The sequence below is a fragment of the Coregonus lavaretus genome, assembly GCF_964263955.1.
Source record: "Coregonus lavaretus genome assembly, chromosome: 7".
In the NCBI taxonomy this organism is placed as follows: domain Eukaryota; kingdom Metazoa; phylum Chordata; class Actinopteri; order Salmoniformes; family Salmonidae; genus Coregonus; species Coregonus lavaretus.
In genome coordinates, this window is record NC_139994.1 from 7,757,155 (window position 1) to 7,769,957 (window position 12,803).

The 12,803-nt window shown below is 45.7% G+C and overlaps 1 pseudogene across 1 annotated transcript in view; it reads left to right on the forward strand.

Moving 5' to 3' along the window:
- The window catches only part of LOC311131862 (tax1-binding protein 1 homolog B-like), a 34,717-nt pseudogene that overhangs the window by 16,753 nt on the left and 5,161 nt on the right, over nt 1–12,803 (forward strand). Inside the window, exons 9-13 of the transcript XR_014615355.1 lie at nt 2,506–2,682; nt 3,549–3,621; nt 3,706–4,523; nt 9,572–9,658; nt 11,958–12,144. The product of XR_014615355.1 is annotated as a tax1-binding protein 1 homolog B-like (transcript). The remainder of the gene's footprint in view (nt 1–2,505; nt 2,683–3,548; nt 3,622–3,705; nt 4,524–9,571; nt 9,659–11,957; nt 12,145–12,803) is intronic.

Consider the following 12,803-nt stretch of genomic DNA (forward strand, 5'->3'; position numbering starts at 1 on the left):
TTATTAGGTTAGCAATGGAGTGATGCAGCATGACAACATGAACGCGATTGGTCAACAGTCTGCTGGGCGGGGCGTTAAACATTCCCCTATTCATTGGTCAGGGGGATTACCATCTCCTCATTTCTTAAAGGATTTCTGACCATAGATTTCCACAGAGACGTTCATACGGTTGGACCAGTAAGTAGCTTCAGGCTTGAACTTTGGATGATTACTCTCAAGGTTTTATCTTTCTTAGTTTAAACAATTTTGAAATAGAAGATTAATTTAGAACTGCTATACAGTGGGGAAGAAAAGTATTTAGTCAGCCACCAATTGTGCAAGTTCTCCCACTTAAAAAGATGAGAGAGGCCTGTCATTTTCATCATAGGTACATGTCAACTATGACAGACAAATTGAGAGAAAGAAATCCAGAAAGTCACATTGTAGGATTTTTTATGAATTTATTTGCAAATTATGGTAGAAATAAGTCTTTGGTCACCTACAAACAAGCAAGATTTCTGGCTCTCACAGACCTGTAACTTCTTCTTTAAGAGGCTCCTCTGTCCTCCACTCATTACCTGTATTAATGGCACCTGTTTGAACTTGTTATCAGTATAAAAGACACCTGTCCACAACCTCAAACAGTCACACTCCAAACTCCACTATGGCCAAGACCAAAGAGCTGTCAAAGGACACCAGAAACAAAATTGTAGACCTGCACCAGGCTGGGAAGACTGAATCTGCAATAGGTAAGCAGCTTGGTTTGAAGAAATCAACTGTGGGAGCAATTATTAGGAAATGGAAGACATACTGATAATCTCCCTCGATCTGGGGCTCCACGCAGGATCTCACCCCGTGGGGTCAAAATGATCACAAGAACGGTGAGCAAAAATCCCAGAACCACACGGGGTGACCTAGTGAATGACCTGCAGAGAGCTGGGACCAAAGTAACAAAGCCTACCATCAGTAACACACTACGCCGCCAGGGACTCAAATCCTGCAGTGACAGATGTGTCCCCCTGCTTAAGCCAGTACATGTCCAGGCCCGTCTGAAGTTTGCTAGAGTGCATTTGGATGATCCAGAAGAGGATTGGGAGAATGTCATATGGTCAGATGAAACCAAAATATAACTTTTTGGTAAAAACTCAACTCGTCCTGTTTGGAGGACAAAGAATGCTGAGTTGCATCCAAAGAACACCATACCTACTGTGAAGCATGGGGGTGGAAACATCATGCTTTGGGGCTGTTTTTCTGCAAAGGGACCAGGACGACTGATCCGTGTAAAGGAAAGAATTAATGGGGCCATGTATCGTGAGATTTTGAGTGAAAACCTCCTTCCATCAGCAAGGGCATTGAAGATGAAACGTGGCTGGGTCTTTCAGCATGACAATGATCCCAAACACACCGCCCGGGCAACGAAGGAGTGGCTTCGTAAGAAGCATTTCAAGGTCCTGGAGTGGCCTAGCCAGTCTCCAGTTCTCAACCCCATAGAAAATCTTTGGAGGGAGTTGAAAGTCCGTGTTGCCCAGCGATAGCCCCAAAACATCACTGCTCTAGAGGAGATCTGCATGGAGGAATGGGCCAAAATACCAGCAACAGTGTGTGAAAACCTTGTGAAGACTTACAGAAAATGTTTGACCTGTGTCATTGCCAACAAAGGGTATATAACAAAGTATTGAGAAACTTTTTTTATTGACCAAATACTTATTTTCCACCATAATTTGCAAATAAATTAATAAAAAATCCTACAATGTGATTTTCTGGATTTTTTTTCCTAATTTTGTCTGTCATAGTTGACGTGTACCTATGATGAAAATTACAGGCCTCTCTCATCTTTTTAAGTGGGAGAATTTGCACAATTGGTGGCTGACTAAATACTTTTTTCCCCACTGTATGCTGTAAACAAGTTTAGCAACGGAATTCCAGCACTGAATTATCTCTTTGTGCTGAACTACTCCCCCAACCCCCTCCCCCTCTATCCCCCTAACTCCCTCCCCCTCCTTTTGTCTGCTCCACCCTCCCCCTCTATCCCCCTAACTCTCCCTCCCCCACCTCCCTCTGTCCGCTCCACCCTCCTCCTCCTCCCTCTGTCCGCTCCACCCTCCCCCTCTATCCCCCTAACTCTCCCTCCCCCACCTCCCTCTGTCCGCTCCACCCTCCTCCTCCTCCCTCTGTCCGCTCCACCCTCCCCCTCTATCCCACTAACCCCCTCCCCTTCCTTCTGTCCGCTCCACCCTCCCCCTCTATCCCCCTAACTCTCCCTCCCCCACCTCCCTCTGTCCGCTCCACCCACCCCCTCCTCCCTCTGTACGCTCCACCCTCCCCCTCCTCCCTCTGTCCGCTCCACCCTCCCCCTCTATCCACCTAACTCCCCCTCCCCCTCCTCCCTCTGTCCGCTCCACCCTCCCCCTCTATCCCCCTAACTCTCCCTCCCCCACCTCCCTCTGTCCGCTCCACCCTCCCCCTCCTCCCTCTGTCCGCTCCACCCTCCCCCTCTATCCCCCTAACTCTCCCTCCCTCCCCCAGGGTGTGGGGACCTCCAGTGAGGGGGGGTGTGTGGTATCTGAGGCGGAGGCTGAGCTACAGAGAGAGGTGGAGGAGCTGAAGCTGCGTCTCCACATGGCCGCTGAGCACTACAAGGAGAAGTACAGGGAGTGTCAGCGGCTCCGCAGGCAGGTGGCCAAGCTCAGCGAGGCCCAGGGGGTGAGTCTGTCTGTCTTTCTGTCTGTCTACAATACTGTACTATACCACATCACATCGTCGCAGTGCCATCTTGTGGTACATTTGACATTGTTTACATTTGAGTCATTTAGGAGACGCTGTTATCCGGAGCGACTTACAGTTAGTGCATTCATCTTAAGATATTTAGGTGGGACAACCACATATCACAGTCATAGAAATAACATTTCCCCTTTTAATAAAGTAGTTATCAGCAAAGTCCGAGCTAGTAAGTTATTTTCTCGGGGTAGGGGTGAGGAGGGGTGCGAAGGTGGGCAGGGACTCTGCTGTCCTAGCTTCAGGGGGAAGCTGATTCCACAATTGGGGTGCCAGGACAGAGAAGAGCTTTGACTGGGCTGAGTGGGAGCTTCCCTCCCGCAAGGGTGGGAGGGCCAAGAGACCAGAGGTGGCAGAACAAAGTGCTTGGGTTGAGGTGTAGGGTTTGAGCATAGCCTGGAGGTAGGAAGGGGCAGTTCCTCTTGCTGCTCTGTAGGCAAATACCATGGTCTTGTAGTGGATGCGAGCTTCGACCAGAAGCCAGTGGAGAGTGTGGAGGAGTGGGGTGACATGGGAAGGTTGAACACCAGGCAGGCTGCAGCGTTCTGGATAAGTTGCAGGGGTTTGATGGCACAAGCGGGGAGCCCAGCCAACAGAGTTGCAGTAGTCCAGAGTGGGCTTTGGGTGGAGACTACCGTTTTGCCGGAACTCTCCATTTACAACACGTATGAACACAGAAATGAATCACGCAGCGGACCAAATTATTCTAAATTGACAGAGATTAGGAATAGGGTACAGCCTTGTGAGTCTTATGTCCACAGATTGATTCAACTAGTTTCCTCTCATGTTTGTAGGAGTCAAAGAGAAACGCTGCCACTGAGACGACCCAGGAGCCACTGACACCCAGTCCAGAGTCACCTAGAGCAGGTATATACACACACACAGACACACAAACACACACACACGCTTATCTCTTTAATACTAAATCCTGTAATATGTGTATGTTTACAGGCAATCTGTCTGCAACTGTGCTGAGAGGAGACACTGAGAGGCCTGTTGTCCCTAACCGGCGTGACAAAAACAGGGAACACGCACACACTGACGCACACACCAACACATTCTCAGGCATGGAGACCATGAGAGCTGGGGAGAAAGAGTGGACGGGGATAAATGGGGAAGAGATAGAAAAGGAAGTGAGGGGAGGGGAGAAAGAGAAAGAAGAGGAGAGGAAGGAGGACAGGAGTGGAGGAGAGGAGAGGAAGGAGGACAGGAGTGGAGGAGAGGAGAGGAAGGAGGACAGGAGTGGAGGAGAGGAGAGGAAGGAGGACAGGAGTGGAGGAGAGGAGAGGAAGGAGGACAGGAGTGGAGGAGAGGAGAGGAAGGAGGACAGGAGTGGAGGAGAGGAGAGGAAGGAGGACAGGAGTGGAGGAGAGGAGAGGAAGGAGGACAGGAGTGGAGGAGAGGAGTGCATGAAGATGGAGAGTTGGGTGGAGGTGGAGAATGAGAGGAAGAGTGCTGAAGAGGTGGATGAGAGGAGTGTAGAGGGGGATGAGGGGAGGAGTGTGGGGGAGGTAGAGGGGGATGAGGGGAGGAGTGTGGAGGAGGTAGAGGGGGATGAGGGGAGGAGTGCGGAGGAGGTAGAGGGGGATGAGGGGAGGAGTGCGGAGGAGGTAGAGGGGGATGAGGGGAGGAGTGCGGAGGAGGTAGAGAAAGAACAGACTCGTTCGGTGGAGGAGGAGCTGGCGAGGATGGAGGAGAAGTGGGCGGAGCAGTGTGCTATCAACGAGACACTTAAACAGAGACTGGCCAATGAGGAGGAGCGATTCAGGGTGAGTCATCAATGCATACACACACTATACACACACACACACATACATACATACATGGTCATGCTCACATTTAAGAACAATAGTTGTACACACCCACACACACACATTCTGGCACACAAACACACCCAGTCTCTCTGCCAGGCAGATAAGGTTGTGTCTAGGTCAGCCCTGTGAGGTCAGCTCAGTCAATTATCTTCCTCCTCTGGTCCACTTATTCCTCTGGACTGACTCAGGGTGTGTGTGTCTGTGCACAAGCAAGTGTGTGTTTCGCATGAGTGAGTGTGTACTTCTGTCAGAGTCAGTGAGGTGTGTGTGTGTGTTTGATCTCTGTGAGATCCATTCTGAAACTAACTGCAGCTCTTTGTTCAGTGTTGCTGTGGTAGCTGATGGGTATAGTGTTGAGTCATCCGCATACATAGACACACTGGCTTTACTCAAAGCCAGTGGCATGTCGTTAGTAAAGATTTTAAAAAGTAAGGGGCCTAGACGGCTGGCCTGGGGAATTCCTGATTATACCTGGATTATGTTGGAGAGGCTTCCATTAAAGGACACCCTCTGTGTTCTGTTAGACAGGTAACTCTTTATCCACAATATAGTAGGGGGTGTAAAGCCATAACACATATGTTTTTTCCAGCAACAGACTATGATCGATAATGTCAAAAGCCGCACTGAAGTCTAACAAAACACCCCCCACAATCTTTTTTTCATGTGGACACCTGCTCGTCGAACATCTCATTCCAAAATCATGGCCATTAATTTGGAGTTGGTCCCCCCTTTGCTGCTATAACAGCCTCCACTCTTCTGGGAAGGCTTTCCACTAGATGTTGGAACATTGCTGCGGGGACTTGATTCCATTCAGCCACAAGAGCATTAGTAAGGTCAGGCACTGATGTTGGGCGCTTAGGCCTGGCTAGAGCTGCCCCGGTCTCCGAAGCGTGATTCATCACTCCATAGAACGCGTTTCCACTGCTCCAGAGGACATCACTCCAGCCAACACTTGGCATTGCGCATGGTGATCTTAGGCTTGTGCGCACTTTGAAGATCTTAGAATAACTGTCCACATTTACTTTTCCTCAGCCAACAAGACGAGTAACGAACAGCAAAATCACTACCCTATGTTAATCTACTATAGTAGAAAAGTTTACCTATTCTATTGGTCAGCTTGTCGAGAAAGAAATAGCCTACTCCGAACAGACTCTGGGACAGTTGTGGGACGGTAGATCCCAAAATCATACAACCAGTAGGCCTAGGCTACATAAAAAAAACTTTAAAAAGCAATGAGTCTGATGCAACAGATCAGAACATTTATCTTAAAATGTTGATAAACTATTATTTCTTAAAATTATTAGTGCAGCAATGTGCACAAGGCAGTAGTCTACCCACAAATGTTTGTTCCATAATGTAATTAGAGGGAAAACACCTTTGTCAAAAGGACACTGCACATGCGAGTGGTTTCATGTGACAGAGATGAAAATATCCGTTAGACATTTAGAAAGAGGGGAGATCTGCCTTCCGTTGCCTGTGCATTTACTGTTTGAGATGCTGTAGCAGCAGCTCTCCTGCTGTCTGAATGATTTTCGGTATCTGTATGCTGTACGTGTGTGATGAATAAGATACATAACCAATATACTGTACACACGCTCCAATTTATTTCCACTAAATTATGCAAATGAACCTATAGACCGATAAGCATGACCAGTCAAATGTATTTCCATCGACTGGTATTTCCATCCATGAATAGGCTAAAAAGCATTATTTCGCAATGGGATTTTTTCTTCTCCCAGCCAATCCAGCACCAATTTTATTTATCGGCTTTTCTATTATAAGTTTTGGGTCAAAAGCCGGCTATTACCGGTTAACAGAAACCCTTATACATACATACAGGACATTCGGAAACTATTCAGACCCCTTTACTTTTTCCACATTTTGTTACGTTACAGCCTTATTCTAAAATGGATTAAATCGTTTTTTCCCCTCATCAATCTACACAAATACCCCATAATGACAAAGAAAAAACAGGTTTTTAGAAATACGTAAGTATTCAGACCCTTTACTGAATACTTTGTTGAAGCACCTTTGGCAGCGATTACAGCATCGAGTCTTCTTGGGTATGACGCTAAAAGCTTGGCACACCTGTATTTGGGGAGTTTCCCCCATTCTTCTCTGCAGATCCTCTCAAGTTCTGTCAGGTTGGATGGGGAGAGTCGCTGCACAGCTATTTTCAGGTATCTCCAGAGATGTTCGATAGGGTTCAAGTCCGGGCTCTGGCTGGACCACTCAAGGACATTCAGAGACTTGTCCTGAAGCCACTCCTGCATTATCTTGGCTGTGTGCTTAGTGTCGTTGTCCTGTTGAAAGGTGAACTTTCGTCCCAGTCTGAGGTCCTGAGCGCTCCGGAGCAGGTTTTCATCAAGGATGTATTTTACTCCGTTCATCTTTCCCTCGATCCTGACTAGTCTCCCAGTCCCTGCCGCTGAAAAACATCCCCACAGCATGATGCTGCCACCACCATGCTTCACCGTAGGGATGGTGCCAGGTTTCTTCCAGATGTGACGCTTGGCATCTGAGAGTCCTTTAGGTGCCTTTTGGCAAACTCCAAGCAGGCTGTCGTGCATTTTACTGAGGAGTGGCTTCCGTCTGGCCACTTTACCATAAAGGCCTGATTGGTGGAGTGCTGCAGAGATGGTTGTCCTTCTGGAAGGGTACCCCATCTCCACAGAGGAACTCTGGAGTTCTGTCAGAGTGAACATCGGGTTCTTGGTCACCTCCCTGACCAAGGCCCTTTCCCCCCCGATTGCTCAGTTTGGCCGGGCGGCCAGCTCTAGGAAGAGTCTTGGTGGTTCCAAACTTCTTCCATTTAAGAATGATAGAGGTCACTGTGTTCTTGGGGACCTTCAATGCTGCAGAAATGTTTTGGTACCCTTCCCCAGATCTGTGCCTCGACACAATCCTGTCTCGGAGCTCTACGGACAATTCCTTTGACCTCATGGCTTGGTTTTTGCTGACATGCACTGTTGGACCTTATATAGACAGGTGTGTGCCTTTCCAATTCATGTCCAATCAATTGAATTTACCACAGGTGGACTCCAATCAAGTTGTAGAAACATCTTAAGGATGATCAATGGAAACAGGATGCACCTAGCTCAATTTCGAGTCTCATAGCAAAGGGTCTGAATACTTATGTAAATAAGGTATTTCTGTTTTTTCTTTTTAATACATTAGCAAAAAATTCTAAAAACCTGTTTTCACTTTGTCATTATGGGGTATTGTGTGTAGTATGATAAAACAAAAAAACAAAAAAGCGAAGGGGTGTGAATATTTTATGAATGCATTCGGAAAGTATTTAGACCCCTAAACTTTTCCCCCATTTTCTTACATTACAGCCTGAATTTAAAATTGATTACATTTAGATTTTGTGTCACTGGCCTACACACAATACCCCATAATGTCAAAGTGGAATTATGTTTTTAGAATTATCTATTAAAAATGAAAAGCTGAAATGTCTTGAGTCAATACGAATTCAACCACTTTGTTATGGCAAGCCTAAATAAGTTCAGGAGTAAAAATGTGCTTAACAAGTCACATAATAAGTTGCATGGACTACCTCATCTCTGTACCCAACACATATAATTATCTGAAAGGTCCCTTGGTCGAGCAGTGAATTTCAAACACAGATTCAACCACAACGACCAGGGAGGTTTTCCGATGCCTCGCAAAGAAGGGCACCTATTGGTAGATGGGTAAAATGTTTAAAAGCAGACATTGAATATATCCCTTTGAGTATTGTGAAGTTATTATTATGGTGTATCAATACACCCAGTCACTACAAATATACAGGTGTCCTTCATAACTCAGTTGCCGTAGAGAAGGGAAACTGCTCAGGGATTTCACCATGAGGCCAATGGTGACTTTAAAACAGCTACAGTTGATAGGAGAAAACTGACGATGGATCAATAACATTGTAGTTACTCAACAATACTAACCTAAATGACAGAGTGAAAAGAAGGAAGCCTGTACAGAATAAAAATATTCCAAAACATGGAAGATAACCTGGTTCAGTCTGCCTTCGAACAGACACTGGGAGACAAATTCACCTTTCAGCAGGACAATAACCTAAAACATGAGGCAAAATATACACTGGAGTTGCTTACCAAGACGACATTGAATGTTCCTGAGTGGCGTTTTTACAGTTTTGACTTAAATCAGCTTCAAAATCTATGGCAAGACTTGAAAATGGCCATCTAGTAATGATCAACAACCAACTTGACAGAGCTTGAATAATTAAAAAAAGAATAATGTGCAATTATTGTACAATACAGATGTGCAAAGGTCTTAGAGACTTACCCAGAAAGCTCACAGCTGTAATGGCTGCCAAAGGTGATTCTAACATGAATTGACTCAGGGGGTTGAATACTTATCTAATCAAGATATATTACTGTTTTATTTTCCATACATTTTTACAAAATGTTAGAATTTTTCTTCCACTTTGACATTAGAGTATTTTGTGTAGATTATTAAAATAAAATAAAAAATAAAAAACAATTTTAATCCCACTTTGTAACACAACAAAATGTAGAAAAGTTAAGGGGTGTGAATACTTTCTGAAGGCACTGTAGATGGATGGATGGATGAAGGGGGGGAGAGAGGGACAAGTGTGTGATTTATATTCACCCCCAGTGCACTAGAGTAGGTTATGTCTGGGATTGTATACAGTGGGGGAAAAAAGTATTTAGTCAGCCACCAATTGTGCAAGTTCTCCCACTTAAAAAGATGAGAGAGGCCTGTAATTTTCATCATAGGTACACGTCAACTATGACAGACAAATTGAGATTTTTTTCTCCAGAAAATCACATTGTAGGATTTTTAATGAATTTATTTGCAAATTATGGCTAAATACTTGTTTTCCCCACTGTATACATGATGACTTATAATGGTTCCTCATTAAAGGCTACATCTGTAAGTTCTCTTTCACTTGTGGCCAATGGGTACAATGTTTTTCTAATGTTTGATGTTTTATCTGATGTTTGTCTGATGTTTCCTCTGTGTAGATCCAGATGGTAGAGAGGGCCATGGAGGTGACAGAGCTGAAGGAGAGTCTGGCTCAGGCCCTCAGAGAGAAGAACCAACTCAAGGAGGTACTATGAACATTCATACAGCTCTATAGCATCAGTTACAGTACACAGCTGTTAAAACATCATAACACAGGAGCCATGAGCTGTCATATGTTTGAGTTGTTATTAAGTGCTTCCATAGAGCTACTACTGAAGCCTGCGAGAGTTTAGCTGATACAAGCTGTTATAAGCCTACTACCAAAAGCACTGAATTTACCAACCTACTACTAGTTCTATAGCTTCCTCCCTCTCCCCCAATTTCTAGATTCCAACTAATGATACACTCTGCACTGTACTGCCATGATACACTAACCATTAAATGGTGCAAATGCCATCCTCCGTGTCTGTTTCACCCCGTGATCACCCTCTTTTAAATGTTAAACTGGATAGCCCTGCACTAATTAAGGTGGAAAAAAGAGGGGGAAGGAGAAAGAAAGGAAAGAGAGAGAGGGAGAGGGCGAGCACCTTTAGCAAGCATGCGAGAGCTATGTGGGCTGGAGTTTTGACACCTCTAACAGTAATGAGCAGATTATTATAACAGTTGACTTCAGATTGAACTGCAGGTAGAACTGCTTGGAGTTCTAAGGAAGAAAACCGTGAAGTTGCTCCTAATCTTAATGATGGGCTCCCGAGTGGCGCAGTGGTCTAAGGCACTGCATCTTAGGGCTTGAGGCGTCACTACAGACCCCCTGGTTCGATTCCGGCCGTGATTGGGAGTCCCATAGGGTGGCACACAATTGGCCCAGCGTCGTCCGGGTTTGGCCGGTGTAGGCCGTCATTGTAAATAAGAATTTGTTCTTAACTGACTTGCCTAGTTAAATAAAGGTTAAATAAATAAATAAAATAAAAAAACTGGGTGGTTCGAGCCCTGAATGCTGATTGTCTGACTGCTGTGGTATATCAGACTGAATACCATGGGTATGACAAAACATTTATTTTTACTGCTCTAATTACGTTGGTAACCAGTTTATAATAGCAATAAGGCACCTCGGGAGTTTGTGGTATATGGCCAATATACCACGGCTAAGGGCTGTGTCCAGGGACTCCGTGTTGCATCATGCATAAGAACAGCCCTTAGCCGTAGTATTGGCCATATACCACACCCCCTCGCGCCTTATTACTTAAATATACCATCTGAAATAAGCTCCAATGGATCATTTCAGATATAGGAGAGGTGTCTAGGTGTAGAGGATAGGAGATTTCAGACTGGCCATAGGTATGTCATCCAGGTCCTGCTCCAGTGGTACCTAGTCCAGGGCCATAGACGTATACATATCTATAGATATAGTGCAGATCTACTGTATATCTATGATTGTTGCCTAGCCTAAAGGGACATTTCACTCATAACTTAAAGTTTGTCAGATTTGTCCAGACTTTAACCCCTAGAGTCGATGTCCGTGCCCCCATAAATCTGTCAGTTTAAGGTACAGATATATTTTAGTCTCAATCAACTGCATCCGCCAATGTTTTACTTCTGCATCTGCGGTGAAAGGTGACAGAGCTAGAGAGGTGTTCGTCAGACCATGAGACATCCCGAAAATCGATCTTCTCACAAAATTGTCTGAACGGTTTGGCACAAACTATTATGACCCCTCTATGGAAGGATGAGACTCTCACAAACACGATGGCGTGCTCCGTTTTGCTCTACAACCCTCACAAGTGTCTTGGGACTCGTCTGAACTCGGTACAGCTGAACTGCCAACAGACAGGGCGTAGACTGTAATGGGTTAAAGCTAGAATCCCTAGTTGCTACATCCATATTGGACTTATAAATTAATGATATATACCCATTGATTCACTTATAAATGCCTCATGAGTTTAGTTCAACTGTCGAACCCCATCAAAACCCAACACACAGGCTTGTTTTACTCCAATGTTTGTTAACAATGTAAATGGAAACAAACACTGTATAGCCTCAAAACATGGTTAAAACTATAATTTCGATATGGATGGTCAGTCCTTGCATCCATAGCTCTGTCTATGAATTTGAGAGTGGTACCATTTCTCCAGGCCCATCCCTCAGCTGTTTACCAAAACCGAGGCGAGGTGACCCTTTGTTATTGTTTCAATTAAGGTAATGTCAAGGTGAAATCATGCCCCTTGACATTGGTTTTGTTGCTGCAAAATGAGGACCTCAATGGAAATAAGCCTAAAGACTGTTTTTATCCTCAATAATTCAATCAAACAATCAAACCCCAAATGATGGAAAAGATAAGCACAGTCTGATTACCTGGTTTTCTTGGTTTTATTCGGTGCTAATATCTTTTCCAATCATGTGTTTTGTTTTAAGTTGTCCTCACTGGCCATCTTGTCCCTATGCCAGGAGCTGCAGCGGTGTCAGGGCCGACAGAGGGATCAGGAGGCTGATGGTCAGGGGTCAGAGGTCAAACAGCCTGTGGTGCTGCGCTACCCCCTGCCCTACCCCCAGGACCCCTCCCCACCCCCCCTGGTACCCCAGAGACCTGCAGAGCTGCAGTACGGGAACCCCTATTCCACCGACAACACACGAGGTGAGACCTCCCCAACTACACTAGTATGTGGACACCCCTTCAAAGTATGTGGACACCCGTTCAAATTAGCGGATTCGGCTAGTTCAGCCACACCCGTTGCTGACAGGTGTATAAAATCGAGCACACAGCCATGCACTCTCCATAGACAAACACTGGCAGTAGAATGGCCCGTACTGAAGAGCTCAGTGACTTTCAACGTGGCACCTTTTCCACAAGTCAGTTTGTCAAATTTCTGCCCTGCTAGAGCTGCCCTGGTCAACTGTAAGGGCTGTTGTTGTGAAGTGGAAACGTCTAGGAGCAACAACAGCTCAGCCGCAAAGTGGTAGGCCACACAAGCTCACAGAAAAGGACCGCCGAGTGCTGAAGCGCGTAGCGCGTAAAAGTCGTCTGTCCTCGGTTGCAACACTCACTACGAGTTCCAAACTGCCTCTGGAAGCAACGTCAGCACAAGAGCTGTTCATCGGGAGCTTCATGCAATGGGTTTCCATGGCCGAACAGCCGCACACAAGCCTAAGATCACCATGCGCAATGCCAAGCATTGGCTGGAGTGGTGTAAAGCTCAGCGCCATTGGACTCTGGAGCAGTGGAAACGCGTTCTCTGGAGTGATGAATCACACTTCACCATCTGGCAGTCCGACGAACAACTCTGGGTTTGGCGA